Source organism: Vulpes vulpes, chromosome 13, assembly GCF_048418805.1.
Source record: "Vulpes vulpes isolate BD-2025 chromosome 13, VulVul3, whole genome shotgun sequence".
NCBI classification, from domain to species: Eukaryota; Metazoa; Chordata; class Mammalia; order Carnivora; family Canidae; genus Vulpes; species Vulpes vulpes.
In genome coordinates this window covers 1664088-1690627 of record NC_132792.1, presented here as the reverse complement: position 1 = coordinate 1690627, position 26540 = coordinate 1664088, and the positions used below count along the sequence as shown (strand labels likewise).

The window sequence follows — 26540 nt, the reverse complement described above, 5'->3', positions numbered from 1 at the left end:
ATTCCCTTGGTTCTCTTGGGATGCTCGCTCATGAAATCCAACCACCATGTTATCCAGAAATTCAAGAAGCCCAAGAACTGAGCTCCAAGAACCAAAGCCTGAGCTGGTCTTCCCACTGACAACCAGCATCAACTTCTGAGCATGTGGCAGCACCATCCCGCAAGTGGCCCCTCAGGTTCCTGGTTGTGCCACCCTGGCTGGAAACAGATGGAAACAGATGTCCCTGCTGAGCCCTGTCCAGACCACAGATCTAAACAAAATAAATAATTCCATTTTAAGCCACTAGGATGACTTGTTATCAGCAACAGATAACTAATATCACATGTGTTCCAACTAAAGCGAGTACCAGTGGTTTTCGCTTTGCACACGAGCGTAAGACAACCATACAATGACTTGACAGAAGTGGTTTGAAAAGCACTTGCCTTTTCCTCACCTCTCTCTAATGACTAAAGACAGAGTGAGCATCTTTCCAGCACCTTGGCAAACTGCCATACTCCTTTCAAAGTTCTGGGTCAGCATCTAACATTTTATCCTTGGTCTGTTCAGTGTCATAGGCCATCTCTGAGAGCACCTCTGATAGGAACTTTGTCACATCACCTCCTCCGGGACATCCTCTTTTTTGTCATAACTGTTTTCTTCACCTGTCAGTAAGTTCACCTTTATTTACGAAGCTCCTCTGATGACACAACTAGAAAGTCTGGCCCTGCAGCAAAGTCAACATTCCTACAGTCAGCTGTTTCTGTGACTGTCTCAGAGCAAAGTGATCCATGTGGTGTGGCAAGTTTCTGCCACAACACACACTCACTACACACTACTACTCTTCATTATTTCCTGCCATGCTGCTGGGATTCCTGGGACTGCATTGTCTCCAGCCATAGCATTTAGAGCCTGTCTAAACTTCATGAAGCACAGGCTTTAAAAGTTGAAATAACTCCGGGTCCACTAGCCAAATGAATGCAACTATGCCTACTGGTCCCTACGGCTGTTTCATGCAAGTGAGGGCTCTGTGGCTCCTGCTGCTTGCTCACCAGCTTCACAGGTCCTCAGCTCGTCCAAGTTCACTTTTAGTGTTACCATTTCCTGTTTCAACTCTGCATTTCACCTTTACTGCCCAATTCCCTCCTATGATTATCCATTTTTGTAAAATGTCACAGAAGTTTAGTAAAACGTCACTAGCAAACAAGGCATCACGACTATGCACTTTGCTGTCTGTGTATGAACTGAGTAACAGATGCCTGGTGGCCACTCACCAACACACTGAGAAAGAGGTACCGTGAGTGGTCACACTTCACATCTGTTATCTATGTAGTGATTTGTAAGCTGAGTTTGTACTTTATGCAACTACTTAGTCGCTATATGTGTTAACTAAAATTGAACCATTCTGTTGAGGACTGGTATTACTTAACCAAGCCACAGAAATTAATATTTGTGCATGTTGGAACCATGCAAAGCATGGACTACCTAAATAATAATTCAACTAATATCTTTATTAAACGGATCATATTTTGGATTTCAGATAATAGGGCAAATTATGTAAATCACTTTATTTGAGGTATCACTGTAAAAATTTTAATGCCATATTTCTGATGAAAATATTGAACATTAGTCTTTAATATCAACTTTAAATTAATTTCTAAGATTGCTAGTATTGAGACCTTGAAAGTAATTGGTAAATAATTTTTGGAGACTTAAAAAAATCCTAAGGAAATGAAGAATGCCAAATATAAAGAATACAACTGTGCTGAGTTACATACAGACTAACATTCAGCCTATTTAAACATATCTGTTATTTATAAAACCCACACTAACAAAGTGCTGTTAACATGAACAGGTTTTATATCTATAGTTAAATGCATTAAGTGTATCATAACCTACTTGTGTGTATTTATTTAAAGATTTTATTTATTTGAAAGAGAGAAAGAGCATGAGCAGACACTTAGGAGGGGAGGGAGAAGCAGACTCCTCACTGGGCAGGGAGACAGAAACGGGCCTCGATCCCAGGACCCAGAGCATGACCTGAGCCAAAGGTAGATGCTTCACTGATTAAGCCATCCCGCACCTCTATTTGTGTATACATTTTTTAAAGATTTTATTTGTTCATGAGACACAGAGGGAGAGGCAGAGACATAGGCAGAGGGAGAAGCAGGTTCCCTGCGGGGAGCCTGATAGGGGACTCAATCCCAGGACCCTGGGATCATGACCTGAGCTGAAAGCAGACCCTCGACCACTGAGCCACCCAGATACCCCCTTACTTGTGTATATGTAAACTCAGAAATGTAAAGGTGGTCACTGCCCAACATCATGATCTGTTTCCTTATTCTATGAAACAAGGAAAAACTAGAAATAATCAGAAATAATCTTTTCCATACATCTAATTAGCTAAAGACTGAAAATAAAGAGATTCTGTCTCGGGATCCACATGGAAAATGGATCTCTTCCTTTCTTAATATTACAATAACTTTCTACATTGGATATTTCTAACACTGCCAAAAACCCTTCTTGTTTTTTGGACTTGAAAAAAAAAAAGCTCAAAAAATACATAAGTGCTTTGTCAATTTAGAATATTAAAAATAATTAAGGTATATCCTGTGCTGGATTTCTTAAAAATTTTTTAAAGATTGATTTATTTGAGGCAGGGGAGATAGCACGTGTCTATGAGTGGGGTGGAGGACAGAGTGAGAGAAAGAATCTCAAGCAGCTTCCCTACTGAGTGGAGCCCAATGCTACACAGCATGCAGGGCTCATCGCAAGGTTCAATCCCACAACCCATGAGACTACGTCCTGAGCTGAAACCAAGAGTCAGACACTCAACTATCTGAGCCACCCAGGTGCCTCTGGGTTTCCTAAACTTCTGATCCCTGTGTTACGGAAGCCACCTCTGTGTGCTGAAGTGGCTGCACTGACAGCTCTAACAGGCATATGCCCTCCCAGTTAAAGCTTACGAGTTACAAATCTATACTAACAGGAGACAGGCCTTCACGGTTGTGTATGAATTCAGCATGCTATGAAAACAAAGGTGGTTTTCTCTGTAGACATCTCTCATTAGAAATTGGGAGGGAAATAATATCTTATTTGAGACATGTCTTTTTTTTTTTAAGATTTTATTTATTTATTCACGACAGACACAGAGAGAGAGAGAGAGAGAGAGAGAGGCAGAGACACAGGCAGAGGGAGAAGCAGGCTCCATGCAGGGAGCCCGACAGGGGGCTCGATCCCGGGTCTCTAGGATCACGCCCTGGGCTGAAGGCGGCGCTAACCCGCTGGGGCTGCCCTGAGACATGTCTTAAAATCACACTGATGATGCCTGAAACATGTACAAACACCTGTAAAGGTAAAAGAAGAATCCTGGAGGTCCTCCACACAACAAGCAGGCATGTTTCTACTATTCCCGGTATCATGAAGACAGGTGTCCAGTTCAATTTATTTAAAAAAAAAATTTTTTTTAATTATTTATTTATGATAGTCATACAGAGAGAGAGAGAGAGAGGCAGAGACATAGGCAGAGGGAGAAGCAGGCTCCATGCACCGGGAGCCCGACTTGGGATTCGATCCCGGGTCTCCTGGATCGCGCCCTGGGCCAAAGGCAGGCGCCAAACCGCTGCACCACCCAGGGATCCCTCCAGTTCAATTTAATGAATCCGCTTGGACTTAAATCAGATAACCCAATTGGCCCTACCAGAAGTGATAGGTGTTAGACATCTTTATCTTACATTGAGCTCCAGTCGTCTCTGCCCTCCTATCTTTCCACAACAAGCACATTAGTGGACATCATCTATCCAACTGTCCATGTGATTCTCTCTCTCCCTAAAACTTTCTAGCAAGGACCTTAGAACTGAAGCTATGAACCCAAATGGTACTGTATTTCATCCCCAAACTGAGAATCACATTTCCTTTTACCTTCAATACCAGAATATTATTAACCCCAAGATACTTAAACTAGGCTCCAGGCCCCAGTAACTAACCAAGGATACTGGTATTTCCTTGAACCACAAGAGAGCTCAGGGACTCTGGGGAACAGGAAAAAACATGAGCCTGAAGTCCAACAGTCTGGGCTGACAGCCTTCCTCAGAAAACTACACAGACACCAGCATGGATCTACTTCACTTCTCTCAAGGTACCTGTACTCCCCACCCAGGCCAATTTAAGTGCAGACTAATTGTTAAAAGCCAGGTGTCACATGTAACACATCTGTACCCTCTCAGAACATAACCACTCAATTATTCTTTGTGAAATCAGATGATTGTCCCCTGCATAAGGGATCAAAATGACCTTCAGTTACTTGTATTTATCAATAGCCTGATGTGACATTTTGCTGGGAAGGGTCTGAAAACCTGTGGTTCATCAGTTTGCGTGAGAATTTCTATGCTGGCTAGAAGCTCCGAATCCAGAGCACAGAATCCATACGTTACAGGCAGCTATGGCACCAGCACAAGCTCTAAGGACTCACCTCACCAGCAAAAACTCATTAGCTCATAGTCTTATATGCCATAGTTATTCTCGACTATTCACTGGATAGCCAAGGTGGAAACTCTACAATATGTATGCTGGGTAAATAATTTAGGAAAGGGAAAATAATTTTTGGATCACCCAAGAAAAAAAGAATTCTCTTTGTTAGCCAAGAGGGACCAACCTGACCCAAAGGACTTTTTTCTCTAAGGCCTGAACCAACTAGAAAACCATCATAATGAGGGTTTCCACAGTTCCTCGTGACTGCTGTGTTAGCATCTTCCTCTGTGTCGGGCAGCTAGGTATGTAAACATTTTAAGAAAGCCACTGTATGGAACTAAGATCCAATTAAAGCTAGAGCAACAAAAGAAACTGAAATGGATCAAAAGGGGGTTTAGAGAAACCATGACAAGGAAAATGGCCCAGAAGTGGCCTAACTAAAGAAAGGCCTCCAGGAGGGCACTAGCCAAAGTCACACAACACACAAGCACGTCACACACATTGCGCCATTTCTAGGAGCACCCGCAGGTAACTGAGGCTGCCTCCCCAGACAGCCATCCACATGCTCAAAGTAAACTTTGATAAGTTGCAGCCAATCAACCACAGATCGTATCAAGACACAAATGTAAAAGATAATGCTTAATAATCTCCATCTTCTTTATTCTAACAGAAGAGTAACATTTAATAATATGAATGGAGAAACAAACTGGCCTATCCATACATCAGCCCAGAAGAGCATTCAGCCATAACTAGGAACAAGGTACTGGTGCCACTACAACATGGATAAACCTTGACAAGATGATGGTAAGTAAAAGAAGCCAGATGAAAGACTGAATGTCGTGGGATCCATTTATTTGACAACTCCAGAACAGGCAAATCCCGGGAGACAGAAAGTAGGTAAGTGCTTGCCAGAGGCTGCGGCAAAGAAGGTGGGGAGTGACTGGCAACGGATATTAGGTTTCTCTTTGGGGTGATAGAGCTGGGTGGTGTTGATGGTTACGCAACTTTGTGTGTATACTTAAAATCACATGGAGAATTTCAGGTTATGTGAAATTTTTGCTATGTGAATTTTCTCAATTTTTAAAATTTGTTTCTATTTACATTTTAATATTATATCTATATTTGTATTTTCTATTTTTATAATTTTTAAGTGTAATTTTTCTATGGCACCAAAATTTTAATTTAATTTGTAGAGCTTTTCTACACTGGTAGCTGGGCTGTAATTTGATACAAGCATCTTGGAAATGACCTCTGATATAACTGAAGAGCACCTCACGCTACGACCAACCATTTCACTCTTAAGTACACACCAAAGAGAAATACAGGCGCACAGTCACCAAAAGACACATGTGGTATTCACAGCAGTACTATTCATATAGTTCAAAACTGGAACAGCCCAAACATCCATCAATAATAAAAGAAACTGTGGTATATTCTTAAGTGGAATACCATACAGCAATGAAAAATTATTAAGTGCTACATGCAACAACATGGATGAATCTAATGGACATTCTCATAAACAGGCAAAACTGAGTCAAGGTGACAGAGATCAAGGCGGGTCACCTCCTCAGGGATGCTGATTGCCAGGAACATGAGGGAAGCTGCTAGGGTAAGTAAACACTGATAGGGAAGGTAGTAGTTAAACCTACACAGGATGTGTGCATTTTACAGTATATGTGCTATGTTTCAACAAAATGAGAACAAAAATTTTTGTCAGAAGACTCTTATACAACAATTGGCCAAAAGCAATATGCCACACCAAAGCGCACTGCTAAATATATTGCCTGAGCCACAGTTACCAACCTACCTAGCAAAAAAGCAATTCAGATGGCCACATTTTATAAATGCCAGCTGTTCTTGATTTTTACATTTCTGCTTAGGCCTCTCTTCTAATTGTACATAACCATGCTATTTTGCAAAACACGTAAATTCAGTGATGCTTGCAAATACCAAATTACCGTTCATTTACTACTTTCTATGAAAGGAGTTCTTTATGCACAAATGGACATACATATGCACCTATGTACATACTGATGACAGAGATATTTGAGAATTTACTAAGAAATGTAAACATTTTCAAGAGAAAAATGTATACATACTAAAATACACGAAATTTTGTATGTCATTGCAAAGTTCATGGATCCCCTAAAACTCATACTTGGACCCTAGCTCTAAGACCAGCAGTCCTCCCAAGGTAGACAAATGTCTGCCCAGTACCAAGACTCATCACAAATAGTTAATATTACCACTTCTGGTGCATGGGAGGACACAGGTCACCTCGTTTAATTTCATTTCCACCACAACTGCTAGAGGTGGATGGTGCTTGCCTGGTTATCCCGATATAAAAGTCTAAGATGAAAGACACTGCACATTCAAGGACGCAAAGCTCCTCAGTGGCCAGGTTGTGACAGAGTGACCCTGAAGCCCTTTCAGTTAAGGTACACCGTACATCTAAACACCAAGGAGCCCCTTTAGCCCCACCTAACAATGTTCTCTGCCCGAGATCCTCAGTCCACTTTACTCAGTACTCACACAGGGACACACACGCACTACCATAGTCCCCGTACTAAAAGTAAGCACATGCTGATGGATGTGCCACATATTATCACACATATAGGAGGAAAGGCCAGAGAAACCTGGTGGGTCTGGCACATCTTGTAAAGGAGGTTTCCAATGCAGCTCCCTGGGGACTGACTGGCAATGGGAAGAGGAAGGCAGGAAGAGATTTATCATTCAATCAATGATGGCTAACAGCTAACATGAAAAGAAGTGGAGGAAGTGCGGCTAGATGGAGTGGGTAGATGACTGGAGGGAGGCTGGATGCATGTCTGTGTCACACGGCAGACCCGCCACTCTCCTGGAAATCACAGTAAGGACCGTCCCTTTGAAGCCAGGCTGAGGAAGTCCATGCCTGGTTCCTCATCACTTCTACTGAGCACATTAATCATGATATACATTCTCGAACATGTCTTTATTAACTGCAAATTTCCCAGATGAAAGAAAACATGGTTAAAGTATTTTTTATAATATTACTTTATAATTAAACTACATATTTAAAGATGTACAGGAAAACAGTTTAATGTAGATGTTCAAAATCCATGTGGAAAACCTACACTAATCCCTTCGGCCCGTCAACACTGCTGAGTTTCTACGTCCCATACTGCACACAGCATCAAAACATTTTCCTTACAGAGACTATCTCAGTAAGATTCCTTCAAAGAGTAGAAAAATCACACTTGTAGCTGGGGGCCATGGTGCTCCTCCTGAACCTCCTCCTGACCTCAAAGCGCCCACGTTCTCCTTGCCATGCTCCACAGCCGTACTCCACAGCCCCCACTTCCTCAGTACCTCCTGTTCTCAGTAATCCTGAGTCTGGCTCCTGGCTCCCCTCCAATGAGCCCCACTAGGCACTGTGCCCTGTGCAGAGTCCCTGAGCCCTGGGAGGGTTACAGATGGCGAAGAGTCACGTCTGTTCCCCTGAAAGCACTTTCCAACTTGAAAGAGGTGTGAGACCGGAGCCTAGCCCTCTGTGATGTTTAGAGACAGAAGACAGAAAGCTGCTCGTTACCAGAAGAAACAAAGAAGCTACAGCCGATGGGCTAGGAGGGAAACGGAGAGGCTAAGAGACCAAGTCAAGGAAGCACGTGCCAAACGGACGACTTGGTAGGAGGAAGAACCTTGGTGCCCTGACAGGTCATGGTGCAGTGATGGGGCGGGGGTGGGGGTGGCCTGAGAGGCGGTCCAACAGTGTATAAAGAACAGGGGTGCAGACAGGAATCATAAGGAACTCCCGGCATTTTGCTACAGAGAACAAAGACACGGACCCACCGGCAGACAAGGATCCTCCCACTGGCCCCGCGTGTGGCACATGAAAGCCACACAGCTGATGCACTGACTAGAAACCAGGGCAGGCAATTCTGCAGATGTTCACTAAATACATGACTAAAATCCCACTTTACTCAAAGAGAGTATATACTTAGCCTTCATTAAATATGACAAAACTGAGGCACCTGGTTGGCTCAATCTGTAGGGCAGGAGACTCGATCTCAGGGTTGAAAGTTCAAGGCCCACGGTGGGTGTAGAGTTTACTTAAAAAAGAAAAGGCAAAAGTGAATCTTGTATTACAAGATAAAAAATAAAAAGCCTTTTACTGAATATTGTCAATGTGCTAACTACCTAAGCAGTTCTGTTATATACATTATCTCATTTAATTTAATCCTGACACAAATCCTGACAAGTACACAACAAGCCTACCATACAGCAGGGAAAAACTAAAAATGAGGGAGTAGCAGGGTCTGGATTGGCCGCCACTCCCCCAACACGAGAAAACTGCACAAAACATAGGAAGCAAATGCTTTCACACCCTGACACAGGCAGTACCTAACCATGACCTCTGAAAGAGGGGGACAGAGGAAACGAGACCTGGCTCTCTGCCAGGAGGCAGTTTCTAGACTGCAGCACAGGGAGGGCAACCCAAACAGAGCCTGGTGAGCTCAGGAAGAACAGAGAGGCAGGGCAACTAGAATTTGCCAGGAGTCATGCAGAGAAAAAGCTCTAAATTCTCCTTGGTGCTCCTCTTGAACATCTGGGCATTTGAATTCATTAGTTCATTAAAATAGTCCTAACTGGGATGTCTGGGTGGCTCAGTCAGTCAAGCCTCTGCCTTCGGCTCAGGTCATGATCTCAGGGTCCGGGACTGAGCCTCATATTGGGCTTCCTGCTTCTCCTTCTCCCTCTGCTGCTCCCCTCGCTTGCAATCTCACACACATACTCTCTCTCAAAAATGAAATAAATAAAATCTTTTTTTAAAGAAACAGTCCTGTCTAGTGGTTCACAAAGAAAAAATTAGTATTTTTAATGGGCTTGGATCATCATCTTAACATTTTAGTCTCTTAAAACTAACTCCAGAAACTTAGTTTGAAAAATTAGGAGTAGGGATCCCTGGGTGGCGCAGCGGTTTAGTGCCTGCCTTTGGCTCAGGGCGCGATCCTGGAGACCCGGGATCGAATCCCACGTCAGGCTCCTGGTGCATGGAGCCTGCTTCTCCCTCTGCCTATGTCTCTGCCTCTCTCTCTCTCTCTCTCTGTGTGTGACTATCATAAATAAATAAAAAATTTTTTAAAAAGAAAAAGAAAAAAGAAAAATTAGGAGTAGCTATGGTATCACGATGCTGAGATAGGAGTTTGGGCGGCTTTAAATCCAGCTCTATAAACACCCTATTAACAGGACAAGACATTTAACCTAGGTTTTGAACTGCACTTCACACAAGTATCACAGGGATTAAATATAAACATGTGTACAAAGACCACGTGATCTAGAACACGCTACATATACACACAGTGAGGAAGCTGACGCCAATGATTCAGCAGCGAACACCTGCAAACCCACACCACATGGCAGCTCCTGGTATCAGCCTCATCTGTAGGCACAGATAGTGAGAGGCTAAATGATTTGCCCAAGATCACACAGCTATGTGTGCTGGCTCGTCTGTGTTTCCACTTCCACACTAGACGCCTGCCACTCAGAGTATAGTCCACGGACTAGCAGCACAGGCATCATCAAGAGCTTGTAAGATCGGCAAATTGAATTTAAATTTAAAAATTCTTTTTTTAAACTTGTAAGAGCCCCACCACAAATTACTTAGGAAGAATCTGTGTTTTAACAAAATCACCATGTGATCATTATGCAAGTTTTGTCTGGAAACCACAGCATTAGGACACCTGAATCAAAACTATCAAGTTATATTATAATTTTCTTTAGTGTATTTATTTATTTACTTCCCAACCCACTAATTCATCCTCTCGCTCCAACCAAAAAGCATTATAGTAGACTATATAGAAGGTGTTCTCCTGGGCATCAGGATATCAGGAGAGATTGGTATTAGGAAAGAGACAGACTGGTAATAGAGCAGTGCACAGGAGACAGTCCCTGCCCCTATGGCCCTCATTAGGAAGACTATCACAGAGAAGTACATGAAAAAGTGTTAGGGGGTGATGTCAGGAAAATCGGTATTGTCCAGACTTAGGGCACGGTCAACTTCTTACAGAATATGAATTCCAAGCTGGGATCTTGAGAATGGGTATATCCACCAAAAGACACGGCTGCAGGTGTAGGCCAATGATCCAGGGAGTCCATGCAAAGGCCAACGTGGCCTTCATTCAAACAGCAGAGAGGCTAGACAAGGCCCAGCTCCAGACGCAAGTGGGGAGCATGACTGGTGTTAGGATATGCACCTAGGCAGCAAGTAAGCCCATTTAAACCAATCAGAAAGCTTCTGTTATAATTCTGACAGCACTAACTATGACCCAAGAAATGGAAAGACTTAAGAGCAGTAAAAAAGTCAAGGGGGAGGGGGCACCTGGGTGGTTTAGTCAGATAAGCATCTGCCTTTGGCTCAGGTCATGATCCTGGACTCCTGGGATCAAGCCCTGCACTGGGCTCTCCGCTGAGCTGGAGTCGGCTTCTCCCTCTGCCTCTCATCCTGCTTGTACTCCCTCTCACTTGCTCTCAGTCTCTTGCTCTCAAATAAAACCTTTTTTAAAAAAAAAAAAAAGTCAAGGGCAGCCCGGGTGGCTCAGCGGTTTAGCGCCACCTTCGGCCCAGGGCGTGATCCTGGAGACCCGGGATTGAGTCCCACATCGGGCTCCTGGCATGGAGCCTGCTTCTCCCTCTGCCTGTGTCTCTGCCTCTCTCCCTTTCACGAATAAATAGATAAAATCTTTAAAAAAAAAATAAAAGTAAAGAGGACAGGGGTTGACTAAGGTGGACATGTAAGATTAAAGGAAAGTCAGCAGCCATCTTCCTTGCTCAGGTAACTGAGTGGGAAAGTGGCACCATTCCACAGAGACATAGAACACAAGAGGGGCAGACACTGTTTGCAGAATGTGGATGAGCAAGAAGTAGAAGAGTCACTTCAGTTTGGTATTTGCTACCAGGAACAACACAGGCCCACATGCGTGAACTCGTGCAAATGGAGATGCTTCCTGCCTGGAGTCAAGGAGCAGGGAGCTGGACTTTTGGAAGGGGAATAAGCCTTGGTGGGCCCCATCTGCTCTTGGTTTGGGGGTGGAGAGGAGGCATCTGCTATTCTGTCTGGGGCTCTTTAAAGCCTTTTACAAAACCCTAGAATTTCACGGCTGTAACTGAGTCTTTGTACTCCTCAGAAAGAGATGTATGTTTACCTTTGGGAAAATATCTCCATGGGTTCTCTTTGGGGAGCACTATGCAAAAGCAAAACAGCGTAATGACAACATGGAGTTAAACTACTGTGCATAATAAAAATAATGATTTCCCTAATATGCAGAGATTGATTTGGACCACCTTATGGTAAAAGCTGCTTCTCTGTATCTAGACTGAGGGCTTCCAGAGGTTTCTTTAGGTAATTTTTTATGCAGCATTATCATGCAAGGACTATTCTAAGCACTTGAAATAATTTAATCCTCATAATAACCTTACCCCCCCCCCTTCCAGATGTGGAAACAGAGAGAAGGGACCTGCCCAAGGCCACATGCCTAATACATGAGACTCAAGGTCAGGCAGTCTACCTCAAGACCATGTTCCTGGGGATCCCTGGGTGGTGCAGCGGTTTAGCGCCTGCCTTTGGCCCAGGGCGCGATCCTGGAGACCCGGGATCGAATCCTACGTCGGGCTCCCGGTGCATGAAGCCTGCTTCTCCCTCTGCCTGTGTCTCTGCCTCTCTCTCTCTCTCTCTCTCTCTCGTGTGACTATCATAAATAAATAAAAATTTAAAGAAAAAAAAAAAGACCATGCTCCTGCTCACCAAGCCCTGCTACAGCTGGGTTTGCTGGGTTCCCATCTTCTCTTGAAAATGCTATCATTAGAGGCTTCACTCTTGCATGGCAACACACAGTGGAGTGTCACCAGGTACTCGCCCATCATCTGTTGTTACCACGCCCCACTGTCCTGGACTAAAGGCCAGCTGGATTTGGAATTGCTACCACACGCTCTTCTGTGGACACAATGCTTCATGTATTCGTCCATTCATGCTTGTCCCCTATGGACAAAGGAATGTGCCACACCGCCCTTAGATTAAGTCGAAAAACACTTCACCAAATTCTAGGCTAGGCAATGAAACAGATGTGTGAATATATGTATAATCCTACCCCGCAGAGCTTTCAGCCTAGTCCTCGCCCCTTCCACAGTTAGTATATCACAGATGCACAGGTGCCACAAGGGAGGCTTTCTCTCCATGAAAGGGCAGAGAGGGAGAGGCCCAAGAGGCAGCCACAGGGCTTCAGGAATCTGCAATCCGAAAATCCCTATCCTTTGCTTCCAGAAAATGTTCTTGCCATCAGGTCTTTGATAATTTAATCCTTTTGTCTCTTTCTGTTGGGCCTCCTGAATTCATCATCCTATTTTCTTTATTTTCTTACCCAATTTTCTTTCCTATGCACACGTTCTGAGAGGTATCTTCCACCTTACTTCTCACTACTTTTACTGAGTTTCTATCTGCTTTGGTACTTTTAATTTTCCTGTTCTTTGAATGTACTTTAAAAAAGTATTCTGGGGGGCCTGGGTGGTACAGTTGGTTAAAGCACGTGACTCTCAGTTTTGGCTCAGGTCTGATCTCAGGGGGTCGTGTGATCTCAGGGGGTCATCAGATCAAGCCCCACATCAGGCATCTGGCAGTGGAATCTGCTTGGGTCTCTCTCTTCCTCTTCCCCTCCCTGGCCCCTCAAATAAATAAATAAATCTTAAGAAAAAAAAAATAGATTCTGTTGGTCTTTCATGGATGCAATATCTTCCCTTAGCTTTCTGGAGATCTTCTGAGATTTAAATGTTTTATCTTCTTTTAGCTTCCTTCTGCTTGTGGTTTCATCTCTATTACTCAAAACTGTTTTCTCTCTGTTTTGGCCTCAAATTGGGAAGCAAAGGCTTTATTTTCTTCTTATTGAAATATAATTGGCATATAACACATTAGTATTAGGTGTATGGCATATTGATTCCATACTTGTATATATTACAAAATGATCACTACAATAAGTCTAGTTAGCAACTGGCACCATACAAAGTTACAAGAAAATTTTTCTTTTGTGACGAGAACTTCTAGGATTTACTCTCCATGCAACTTTTAATATTATTAACTATAGTGACCATGCTGTACACTGCATCCCCACAACTTACATATAACTGGAATTTTGTACCTCGACCCTCTTCATTCACCTCCCCACCCCCATCTAGCAACCCACTGTTCTTTTCTCTGGATCTAGCTTTGTTTATTCATTTGTTTTGTTTTTTAGGTTCCACATTAAGTAAGATCATACAGAATTAGTCTTTCTCTAAAAGACTAGTCTTATTAATGTAGCATAATGCCCTCACTATCCATCCAGGTTCCTGAAAATGGCAAGATTTCATCTTAATGGCCAAATAATATTCCATTGTATGTATGTATGTATATGTGTGTGTATGCACGCACACACATACACACACACCATCTTCTCTATCTATTCATTCATTAATGGACACTTAGGTTGTTTCCATGTATTGGCTATTGGAAATAATGCTGTAGCACACATAAATCTTTTCAAATTGGTATTTTCACTTTCTTTGGATAAATGTCTCATAGTGAAATTGCCGGATCATATGGCTAATTCTATTTTTAATTTTTTGAGGAATCTCCATAAAGTTTTCCATAATGGCTGTACCAGTCTATATTCCCACAGCAGTGCACAAGGGTTCCTTTTTCTCCACACCCTCAGGAATACTTGTTTTTTCTTATCTTTTTGATAACAGCCATTCTGACAGGTGTGAGGTGATATCTTACTGTGGTTTTGATTTGCATCTCCCTGATGTTGAGTGATGCTGAGCATATTTTCATGTATCTGTTGGCTATCTGGATGTCTTCTTTGGAACAGCATCTATTCAGATCCTCAGATCCTCTGCCCATTTTTTAAACAGATTTTTTTTTTTTTGGTATTGAGTTGTATGAGCTGTTCATGTATTTTAAATATTAATCCTTTAACAGATAGATGAATGGGTCTCCCATTCTGCAGGCTGCCCGTTTTGCCCTCTTGTTGATTGCTGTGCAAAAACTTTTCAGTTTGGGGATCCCTGGGTGGCACAGCGGTTTGGCGCCTGCCTTTGGCCAGGGCGCGATCCTGGAGACCCGGGATCCAATCCCACGTCGGGCTCCCGGTGCATGGAGCCTGCTTCTCCCTCTGCCTGTGTCTCTGCCTCTCTCTCTCTCTGTATGACTATCATAAATAAATAATTAAAAAAAAAAAACTTTTCAGTTTGATGTCGTGCCACCTGTTTATTTTTACTCTCCTGCAGAGGCTGTCTTTAAATACCTAGCTGTCGAGGAACCCTGTACATGCGGGTGATCTGGCAATCTGTGTGGTGAGCAGAGATTCAGCCACTTGGCTAGAGATCTCAAAATGTCAGAGTTGGCCTTTTCTCTTGGACCAGTCTCCTTAAAAAAGAATGTTTCCACCTCCTGCCAGGATCGAGTGAAAGCCTCCTGACAGGATTCTGGGAGCCAAAAAGAAAGAAAGCATGGCTAACTTCACTTAATCCCCAATTTTGAGTGCGAGAATGCAATTTCCATAGTAAAATTTTTAACAACCCACAATGGGGAAAATAATTTACTACAATAGCATTTCAACTGTTACTACTTTCACTGGTTAGACACATCCCTCAGATTACCTAACGTATCTCAACCTTGAGCTATTAACTTACTTTCTATGGGCAAGACACCCTAGAGATTACAGGACAGTTAAAACTTCACTTAAATCAAAAAAAAAAAAAAAAAAAAAAAACTTCACTTAAATCACAGAAATACAGCCCAATCTTATCCCTGAGCCTCTGAGGAAGGCTGGAAATTCTACAGAAGACAGGTCTCAGCAAAAGGTTCACAGGTAGTGACTTCTGAGCAAGATTTTTTTTTTAATATTTTATTATTTTATTCATGAGAGACACAGAGAGAAAGGCAGAGACACAGGCAGAGGGAGAAGCAGGCTCCACACAGGGAGCCCAACGTGGGACTCAATCCTGGGTCTCCAGGATCGCACCCTGGGCCAAAGGTGGCGCTAAACCACTGAGCCATCCCTGCTGCCCCCTGCGCAAGATCTTGATTGAGAAGGAGTGCACGCTGCTTAATAATGTTAAGGACTGTGCCTGGCTCCCACACTCCCCACTACGTAACTCTTAAATTCCTAGAGGTTCCTTGTCTTGTAGAGCACAAGTAGTAATACCTACCCTGCTAGTTGAGATCACAAATGTAGAGTGTTTATTAGTAAGATATATTAGAGACAAAGTCAACATCCAATTCATGGCAGAAGTAGTTAGAAGGGTTAACCTGATTTCTGTAGGCCGATGAAAGGGAAATGCTAAGATTGTTCTCTAAATGGAAATCCTATGCGACTCCCCCCCGCCCATTTAATACTTCAAAAGTTCCATCATAGCTCTAAAAAGCATCTTTCCTGTTACCCTTCAAAGCTCTATGAATCCTGTCAAAAAAAAAAGAAGAAACAGACTATTGTTCCTACTATGGTAACATCTGGTATGTTTGGAATGTGTAATTAAATCCAATGACCAAATGAAGCACAAGTGTTCCATAGAATTTTCCCCTAAACCATGCCCTATAAAAAAACAATACGCATTTTTCTAAACTGAAGATACACCAGCAGTATACCATTCCATCATGATCTCACGTAAAAGTTAAAACAAAAAAGAATACCTAACAGTCTGGTATTATCTTCTCAATGATTCGGTCAACTTTACAACATGGTAAGATTTTCATAGTAAAAAAGGAGTGTTAGTATATGATATTCTAGCAGTATTCTGCTTCTCTAAAAAACTTTTAAGAAGGTTAACAAAACAGACCTTTGGGGAGATACAACATACTGGCCTCACCCTGGTTTACAAGGCCCTGGGTTTTTTCTTTGGTTTTTGTGTTTTTTTTTAATTCAGACTATATATATATAAAATCTGTATTAAATATATATAAACATATATGCAAATATATGTTATATTTATAAAAATTATATTTATAAATATATACAAATATATAAAAATAAATATATATCAATACAATATTTTTCTGTCAAGTATAAAATAAGGAAAATTTATATTCACATCCCCTAAACTGAATACATAACATTAAACAAAAGTATGTGTAAAAAAGTCTCAAGCTGCAATCCAAATAAAATTTTGTAGAACACAGAAATCACCTATAGAGTTTGAAAGGCAAGGTGTCTGAAAATTAGAGGAACCCTCTCTGTGGAAGTGACAGCTAGAGGCTTTTTCTTCTGCCAACACCTTGACACCTCTCACAGCACCACACAAAGACAACCGGAGTAGTACTAAGCAATGGGGGTGTCACAACACAGCTCCAGTCTAAATGTCTCCACCTAGAGCATGAGCCACCAACTAACCTCTTCAGACCTTCCTGGCGGCAGAGCCACACATCAGGACTGTGCCTGTCTGCACTCTTCCAGTCTGACCCTGCAGGAGTTGTCCTTCATCACCAAAATCCTCTGCTCCAGCCGCTCTCAGCCTCCTTCCTCAACATTCAAAGGATGGAAGGTGGCCATCCTTCCCCACCATTCTCCTCCCTCCTCCCTGGTTCTAGGAAGCTGTCTTCTTTTTTGTTATATGTTTTTGTCTGCATTTTTTCTAACAAATTCCTTTAATGGGGTACCACGTTATTATATATGTAATATTAGGGAACAGCATGAACATTTTCCACCTACAAACAACTGTTAACTATACTGTCTGGTCATCAAAAGACAGTATTCTAAGCATTTTAAATCTCCTATTTCAGATTTTGTGTATATAGTCTTTCCCCTCAGTTCTCAGGTTTTCGGGACCAGGCTAAAGTTACTGTGTTGATGTGTATGATCTCTTTCCAAACTGAGCATGATGCCAGACCTTCAGAGCTGCAATGCTGCATGGGGGCTGCACTTATGGTCCACTAGCTCTGCACCAAAGTCTAACATGTAAGATGCACAAATCTTGAGTGCTGAGCTCCACGGCTTTTGACATAAGCAAACACATACAAGCATGTGTGCGTCCCCATCCTTGGACTACTACTAGACAAGATAGAAAACATTTCTGCTGCTGCTGCTTTCTGGCCCTTTGTGACAAATACCGCGCCACCAAATGGGACTATGACTCCTAGTACTGCCACCAGAGACTGGTGCCTCCTAACTTTACATACACAGTCATGCAATGGAAACATAAGAGGAGGGCAGCCCCGGTGGCGCCGCCCGCAGCCTGGGGTGTGATCCTGGAGACCCGGGATCGAGTCCCACGTCAGGCTTCCTGTATGGAGCCTGCTTCTCCCTCTGCCTGTGTCTCTGCCCCTCTCTCTCTGTCTCTATGAATAAATAAAATATTTTAAAAACAAAAAGGAAACATAAGAGGACATCTCCAGCTTTTTTTATGAGAATGGCAGTTCTTGATATAAAAGTGCCACAAAAAAAGGTCACAAGAAAAAAAATTAGATTGATATCCCTCATGCAAATAGATTTCCTCAACAAAATATTGCATATTGGATCTAACAATATCTAAACAGGTTAATAAATCATGATCAAGTGGGATTTACCTCAGGAATGCAAGGCTGATTCAACAATCAAAACGCAATCCACCCATTATTTTAAAAAACAGAAAATTTTAAAAAAAGAAAAAACAAAATTTCTACAATCAAATTGATACAGAAAAAAAAACACTTGACAAAATTCAATACCGTCTCATGATTTAATTTTTATTTATTTATGATAGTCACATAGAGAGAGACAGAGAGAGAGGCAGAGACACAGGCAGAGGGAGAAGCAGGCTCCATGCACCGGGAGCCCGACGTGGGACTCGATCCCGGGTCTCCAGGATCGCGCCCTGGGCCAAAGGCAGGCGCCAAACCGCTGCGCCACCCAGGGATCCCCCTTCTCATGATTTAAAAAAAAAAAGAAAAGAAAAGAAAAATTCTCAGAAAACCAGGACTTAAAAGGAAAATTTTTACATTCAATAGAAGATATCTAAAAAAACAAAGACAAAACTAGAACTAAATGCTATTTAACGCTGAAAACTCCTTCCATGGGGTTAGCGTATGACAAGAATACTGTAATGAAGGTGCTAGTCAAGGCGAGAGGGCAAGACAGAGAAATAAAAGACAAAGACTGGACGCTTTCAGCCCAGGGTGTGATCCTGGAGACCCAGGACCAAGTCCCACGTCGGGCTCCCTGCATGGAGCCTGCATGGAGTCTGCTGCACTCTCTGCCTGTGTGTCTGCCTCTCTCTCTCTCATGAATAAGTAAAGTCTTTTAAACAATTTTTAAAAAAGTAAATAAAAGACAAAGACTGGAAAGAAAAAGTTATTTTCAGATTACATGATTATAGATTTCTTTGGATTTTGGGGGATCCCTGGGTAGCTCAGCGGTTTGGTGCCATCCTTCAGCCCAGGGCGTGACCCCAGGGTCCTGGGATCAAGTCCCACATCAGGCTCCCTGCATGGAGCCTGCTTCTCCCTCTGTCTATGTCTCTGCCTCTCTCTCTGTCTCTCATGAATAAATAAATAAATCTATTTTTAAAAGAAAGATTTCTTTGGATTTTCTACTTGCTCAAGTAAACCTCCAGAACTAGTAAGGCCACAAGATAAACTAACAAAATAATCTACTTCTACATACTAAGCCAAGAATTGAACAACTAACCCTACAAGTCAAAAACTGTCCTTTAGGGCAGCCCAGGTGGCTCAGCGGTTTAACACCTGCCTTTGGCCCAGGGCGTGATCCTGGAGTCCTGGGATCGAGTCCCACATCGGGCTCCCTGCATGGAGCCTGCTTTTCCCTCCTCCTGTGTCTCTGCCTCTGTGTGTGTGTGTGTGTGTGTGTGTGTGTGTGTGTGTGTGTGTGTGATGAATAAATAAATAAAATCTTTAAAAAAAAAAGAAAACTGTCCTTTACAATAGCATCAGGAAAGCATGAAGCTCTCCACACTAAGATCGACTAAGGGAGATCACAGACCGAGCGACCTGGACAGGTCTACCAGAAGTGACAATACTGTTCACAGGTCAGTTCTCCCAAACTGATGCACAGACTAGACACAGCCCCAGTCAAAACTGAAGAGAACTTAAAGTTCGTCAGCTCTAGAAGCTGCTGTCACTGGCAAAGCACCCACCCTGCCCGCAAGCCCAAAGACTCAACAAGACTGTGCAACACAGGCTACACGAAAGCACCCCCACCAGAGCATCAGAGCACAGGAAAGCAGCCAACAGTGTGCTTGTCTTTTCACTCAAAGGAACAACATACTGTGACCACCGGTTGGTTTTCAACATCAAACTCCTATGAAACACATAAAATAGGACTCATTTTCCACAACTTTCTAGGAAGAAAGGTATAAAAGATGCAAGCATGTATCACCTGAAGTTGTTCAAGATAATATACACGTGTACATAAACCCAGTTCTATGAACTACAGTCAATAACACTATATAATTTATACAAATATTACTCAAAAACAAAGCCAAAATACTCAGTGATAATTGTTTTAAAGTTAATTTTTCTCCTTAACTGAAAACTGATAAAAGTTATGAAATACAGAAAACTGTTAAATTTACAATAAATTCTTAATAGCTTGAACAATTACAGATGAATCTGAAATCAAAGACATGTGAACACCATTTTAAAAACCGTGTCACTAACCATTTAGGCACTAGAAAGAAGTTTTCTAATTTTCACAAAAACCTCCACGACCTTTCCCATCTGCCTCTAGTGCTTTGAACCTCTGTCGCTGCACGAAGACAAGGTGACTGAATTCATTAATCCACTCATGTGCTCCCTACAGGAGTCCAGCAGGTGTGAGGCCCTGGGAGGGCAGCAATAAGCAGGACTGACCGGTTCCTCTCCTGTGGAGGATGGGGGGGGGGAGGGTGCATTTCATCGCAGGACAGCAGGACAGCAGGACAGCAGGACAGCAGGAGCAGTGCACCCCAGAGCGTGTGAGCTGGTGAAAAGGGCCAGCAGGAGCGGGCACCGGGGACAGATGGGGACAGCAGTGCGGGCATGAGGGTGGTGGTGGTGGGGGGGGGGACACGACACGGGTTCATATAATGACTGGGGGACAGACAGACAGACAACAGAAGCTGGCGCACACGCCTCCCCGCGCTGGCGAGAAGGCCCGTGGTGAACTGAAGAGCTCTCAGACTGCCCCTGAGGAGAACACGGGGAAGCGGGCAGCCTCTTCTCCAAGGAGGAAAGGGAGAGGACCTGGGAGACAAAGAAATGATAAGAGCCCCCGAGCCCCCATATAATTTCTGTCCGCGAAGGAGTTGATGTTAACGACACTCCCACCAGGCCTGAAGGGGGGCTCACGGCCCCCTCTCGGCTAAGACCTCGGCTAAGACGTCAGAAGCAAAGGGGAGCCCTGCGGGGAGAGCACCCTGGCCAGGCTGTGCTCCTCTCCTTGCCCAAGCACTGCCCACCTGCTGTGGCCTCAGCCTCCACGACGTGTTCGGTCCTCTACCACTCCCCACCCTCCCCGCCCTGCCCTGGATGCCTCCTAGTGCTGGGGAGCGACTGCCAGGAATCTAGGCGACAAGGCCCTAGTGGTTCCAGGGGCCCCCAGGGAGAGGGAAAGGCACTGGCGAGGCGACAGCGAGGCACAGGAGCAGGCAAGGTGTGCGGAGGCCCGCAGCGGCGGATGGAGCAGGGCCAGGTCGGTGGGCAGGGCTAAGACCAGAAGGCTGGGACCCCACGTGGGGACACTGATCCTGAGGGGCAGAGAGAGGGCTTCCAAGAGTCCCGCTCTCACCCCTCAGAGAAAGGGGGTGGAGGAGCAAGCCTTCCCTACTCGCCTCTCCACAAACCTTAATGCAGCCTCTGGCCGTCATCAGCAGGAAAGCCCATCCTGGTTTCCCTAAACACTTCACAGTTCACTTCTCAGTGCCTTTGCCCTCAGAATCCCCACCTTCTCCACTGGCATCAAACAGCACTGCCTTTAGAAAAATGCCCCGTCCCACTTCCTAGCTGGAGGTTAAGTATACTGCTTACCTTAACTTCAACTATAAAGTATAGGTAATTTAGTACCTATTTTATAAAGTTACTGGAGATATCACACTTTTTTGACAAATTGTCAAACCATCATACAAATTAATGGTTTTACTTAACCTAAGGCAAATGGACAATTGGCTATTGGAATAATGATAGAAGAGTGGAAAACATCTGTACATTTTCTACAAAACTCTCAGCTGCCTGAGAGTAGAGACACTGGCATTAAATCTTTCTTTAATACCACCTACCATAGTACGTGAATATAGTAGGTGCTTAGTAAACATTTGTTGCAAGGTAAGTAGTAAGTTGTTTGTAATAAAGGATGAGATTGAGGCTAAATATTAAGTATGATAGATGGAAAAGCACTAGCTGGAAGAGGTGTTTTAATAAAGCACACTGAACATGGACTTTAGTGAAATTCTGAAAAAAAAAAGAAAAGAAAAATGCCCCGGATTTCACCACTTTGGGGGGGCTTTTTCACTCAACAATCACTGAGTGCTGATAATATGCCAGACCATATGGACTCAAAAAGCAGTAACATTTGAACCTGGCCCAAAGGAAGTTTACAACCAAGGAACATGAGAAAAGCAAATAAACAAAGTTGAATGAGTTACCAGCTATGCCAGTGTGTGCAGAGCTGATGCACAAAGATGCCCGAGCCCAACCAGGTGTCCAGAGAGGGACAGATGGACAGATGGGCGCACGCGCACACGCATACACATGCGTGTATGTACACACACACACACACACACACACACAGCCATGCCCTAGGGCAGAATCCTGAAGGTTTCCCATTTAAAAAGAATGAATGGGGCAGCCCCGGTGGCGCAGCGTTTTAGCGCCACCTGCAGCCCAGGGCGTGATCCTGGAGACCCTGGATCGAGTCCCGCATCGGGCTCCCTGCATGGAGCCTGCTTCTCCCTCTGCCTGTGTCTCTGCCTCTCTCTCTCTCTCTCTCTCTGTGTCTCTATGAATAAATAAATAAAATCTTTAAAAAAAATAAAAATAAAAAGAATGAATGTTCCAAGCAGAAGGAGCAGCCGAGCTTAACGGGGTATGAAGGGGCACCACCTGGCAGGGGCCTATCAGAGAACTAACCACACAGTGTCCTGGCGGAGTCCATCAGAGGCAGAGCCGGGGGGAGAGGCCGGTGGAGAGGGGGCCAAGCAGGGAACAGACTGGAACTCAGCTCAGCGTTCATTCTTACTGAGGGCCTAGTGTGTGCCGGGCACAAGGGGTTCCCTCATGCTGGGCACTCTTATAAATTAGTCACTCTCTGGAAAGCATTTAACACCTTTTACTGTAAAGGTAGATATCTAGACTATTTACATAAGTACAATTATAAAATAAATTCACACACTTACATATAAATATATTTCTAATCTGTTTTCCCCACAAGTCAATTAGCAACTCAAGCTGTCAGACCGGATGGCCACGATCCCAGAGGAGTGGCAGAGGCCCAGGGAGATAATTCCCAGGGAAGCGATCAGGCCCTGGGAGCCCGACTGAGACCCATCTGGTGAGAGAGCTAGAATTCGGTGTGTGCGCTGCTGCAGGAAGAGACTCAAACACCAATCTACTCCTCTCACCCAACTGTTCTTCGAGCATGTGGATTAGTTAAGTCTATAATTTATCCATTCATTAAGGGAATATTCATTTCTGCCAATACCTTGTCAAGCAGAAGAAAACCTGACGCTGTCCCTGACTATGTTGCATTTACTACCCAGCAAAGAAGACAAGAGAGCAAGCAGGTACGATATGTAATGGTTAATGCCGGTCACTGCTGTGCAAAACCAGCAAACAAGGCTCAGGGAGGGAACATCAGGGAGAACGTGGTTTACACAGACAGGGCTGAGAGAAGCTTTAGGCTCAGACATGCGAGACCAGGAGGAGCAGGCCAAGCAGGGGAGGAAGAGGCACAGAGGCCTGACAGGGAAGAGCTCTGGGTGTCTGAGGGGCTCCCATGTCCAAACAACTGCACTACTGATGAGCCAGAGGCCAAAGGCCCGAAGCTGGAGATGGTGGGGAGAGGCCAGATCAGGTGAGGCCTTGCAGGCCACGTTAAGGATTTGCAATCTTATCCAAGAAGAAGCCACCAGGGAGTTTTTAGGAGAGTAACACTACATTCGTGTTTTTATAAACTCACTCCGGCAGCTGTGTGAAGGATGAGGCGTGAGGAAACAGGAAGATCCAACAGGAAACCACTCCCACAGCCCAGAGAGAGATGAAGGTCTCCTGGCACAGAGTGGATGCTGCAGAGAGGGGGCGAGGGGGGGGAACTCCACACCTGTTCTGGAGCCAGGATGGTAAGGGTACTGAGATGGAGTCCTTCCATGCGGCAGGAAGCATCACAGAGGCCTGGGCCTGAGGCATGAGCGACTAAGTGCACGAGGGTCCAGCACGTTAACTAAGATGGGGGGACTTGGGGAGGAACAGATTTCAGGGAGAACAATTAAGAAGCTCTCTCAAGATGTGCACGTATGTGCAAGCTGACCACTGGAATCCAAGACAGAGACGTGAAGACAGGCTGCACACAGAACTCTCTGGATGGAGGGAGGGAGAGGGAGTTTAAAATATCGATACAAAAAAAGCATGACTTCAACCACAGGACCCAGAATCACATACATAAACAATTACTAGTATACTCAATCTCCATCTGCTACTGAAAGATCTAGAAAAAAAATCGGCACGCACAGTCCTGACACTTCTTGAATCCTTTCCAGTCTCTCGGAGAGACGAAACAAATAAAGGGCACACTCATGTCATCTATGAACTTTCCAAACAGGGCTTTCTGCATTCAATAACCTTGCAACCAAATACAGCACTACAGCACTGCAAACATTTACTTCCACACTCTGAATTAAAACTGCCTTTATTAAGCCTAGGAAATCATGATGTAGTTCAACACATGTCATAACAAAGTCATTTTAAATACATGAAAATGTTATCAGCTGTGGGAGTGACCTGGGGGGGCGGTTTCCTTACCCTAACTCTGCGGTACAATAAACTGTATCACAGAGACAGCCACAGAGGTCTTAAGGATACCTTAAAGTTTTCAGTTCAAAGTATACAAATATAGCTCTGTTCTATTATTTTTAGCCTGTTCTACTAAGTATTTTGTGTCTTCTTAAATTGGGACACTGCTGTTTTTGAGGTTAATGTGGCTGATAAAATCAAATGTGGGGTTTCAAATGCCTAACTGCAAATAGAGATTAACAGTCTCCGGACTTGAGGGCTTTATTTTGTCTTTATCTAAAAGGAGTAACTTTTATACTTGAAAATAACCAATTCAGCCAATTCCTATACATCAATATCTTTGTCTTTATCACACAGCAAAAATTAACCAGAATAAAACCTAGAGTTTCCTGCCTTCCTGGCCTGGTACAGAGAAGTGTGCTGAGAAGCTGGCACACTGTGTACCCCCTGGGGAGGCAGTGTACTCAGCCCTGAGAAGGGGACAGGGTGACAAACTCCTTAGTGTCGTCAGACACCTCCTCTTGAACGATCCAGAATCACTTGCTCTGCCAGTCAGCAAATATAATGGGAAAAATAAGTTGCTTCCGTCAGTTGAAGGGAATGAGCAAAAACACCTCAGTCTCTCTTTTCTTCTGAAGTTCATATTTGTAAAGTCACTTTGAATTACTTAAAAACCCAGGAAACAATTATTTAATATCCCATTGTTACTGGATTCATAGGCTTGAATCTAACCTAGACTTAGTGAAATCAGAGCCTTATTGCTAAGGATCAGTGCTAATGGAGGGCTGTCACACCATGGAGGTGGCGTTGTATAATGGGTCCCCACAAGTCTGGGGGAGGGCAAAATCTTCAACAAGTATAGTACAGAACTCTCTGCCTCTGAGCACTCATTACTAGTCAAGCTCAATTATACTGTGCAGTCCTCAGGTGAGAAATTACAGTTTTTAAAAGTTCCCATCCCCAACACCCTTTAGAAATCAATAGTTTGAATTTAACTCAGCAACATCTTTACTTTAAATACCTAAATCAGGAAATAAAGTGACAGGTGCTTTGTTCAGAGAAAGAGAGCATCACATTAAAAGAGTTCTAACCTCACAAGTTTTAGAAACGTTTAAAAGGGGTGCTGGCTCAGTTGGTGGAGCATGTGACTCTCTTGATATCAGGGTTGTGAGTTCAAGCCCCACGCTGGGTGTAGAGATTACCTAAAAATAAAATCTTTAAAAAACAAAAGAAAGAAATGTTTAAAAGCCTAGACAAGAATTACTAGATAATGCTGACAACTTGGTAAACAAAAAGTGATCTAACAGAGAAACTATGGTCTGGCACTAGCACCTCAATGTCCTGGCGGCTTTAGAAGTTTTAAGCTAGACACTAACCTGAATCAGTATGAAGGTCTACTTATAATACCGCAGGTCATTACCCAGCGCACAGGTTTCTTCCTTTTAAAAATCTTTCCTGAGTTGGTTAACATGATACTTGAGTATATTCTTTAAAGTAATAATAAATATTTGTATTAAATTCTTTATTATGGATTTCATCTCCTAAGGATAACATTCACTAGTACTTTAAAAAAAGCAGATAAATTATTGGTCTTATTCATACATGGATTATACAGCATTTGTGACTTGTAAACATGCTTTCCAAACATTGTCTTGAATGTTACAATGAAAATATATTTTATATTTATATTTTTATGCAAATAAAAACCCTAACAACATTAAACTAGAAAATGTTTATTCACAGTATTACTGACCCTAAGTGATAAGCCCACCTTACAATAAGACAAAGTTTCAAATTAAATACACAATCTTTATGGTAAGTAAAGAAAACCAATTTTTGAAATAAGAAAAACCAGATCACTTTTTTCCCTCAGTCCTATTTAAGATAAAATTAGTCTCTTTATTCTTTAAAAACTTCCACATCACAGAACGGATATGGGTGCCATAATTAAAACACACAAAATAAAACATAAAACTATAAGAGACAGGACAAAGCTTAAAAAAAGATAACTTAGTTAAAATGAACTTCCATAAAAATATTTGTATTTACTTTTCTAGAAGCTATCTAGGTCAGTCATTTTATGCAAGAGCTGCAAACCTATACTACATCAAGTTCT

The 26540-nt window shown here is 43.2% G+C and overlaps 1 protein-coding gene across 32 annotated transcripts in view; it reads right to left on the bottom strand.

Annotated features, from left to right (window-relative positions):
* PTK2 (protein tyrosine kinase 2) overlaps positions 1–26540 on the bottom strand; it is a 262273-nt gene that overhangs the window by 179742 nt on the left and 55991 nt on the right. For 2 of the 32 annotated variants that reach the window (XM_072733842.1, XM_072733845.1), the window contains exon 4: positions 25516–25639. The exons of the other annotated variants lie outside the window; for them this stretch is intronic. The gene's annotated coding sequence lies outside the window, so the exon portion shown is untranslated. The remainder of the gene's footprint in view (positions 1–25515; positions 25640–26540) is intronic. 32 annotated transcript variants of the gene reach the window in all.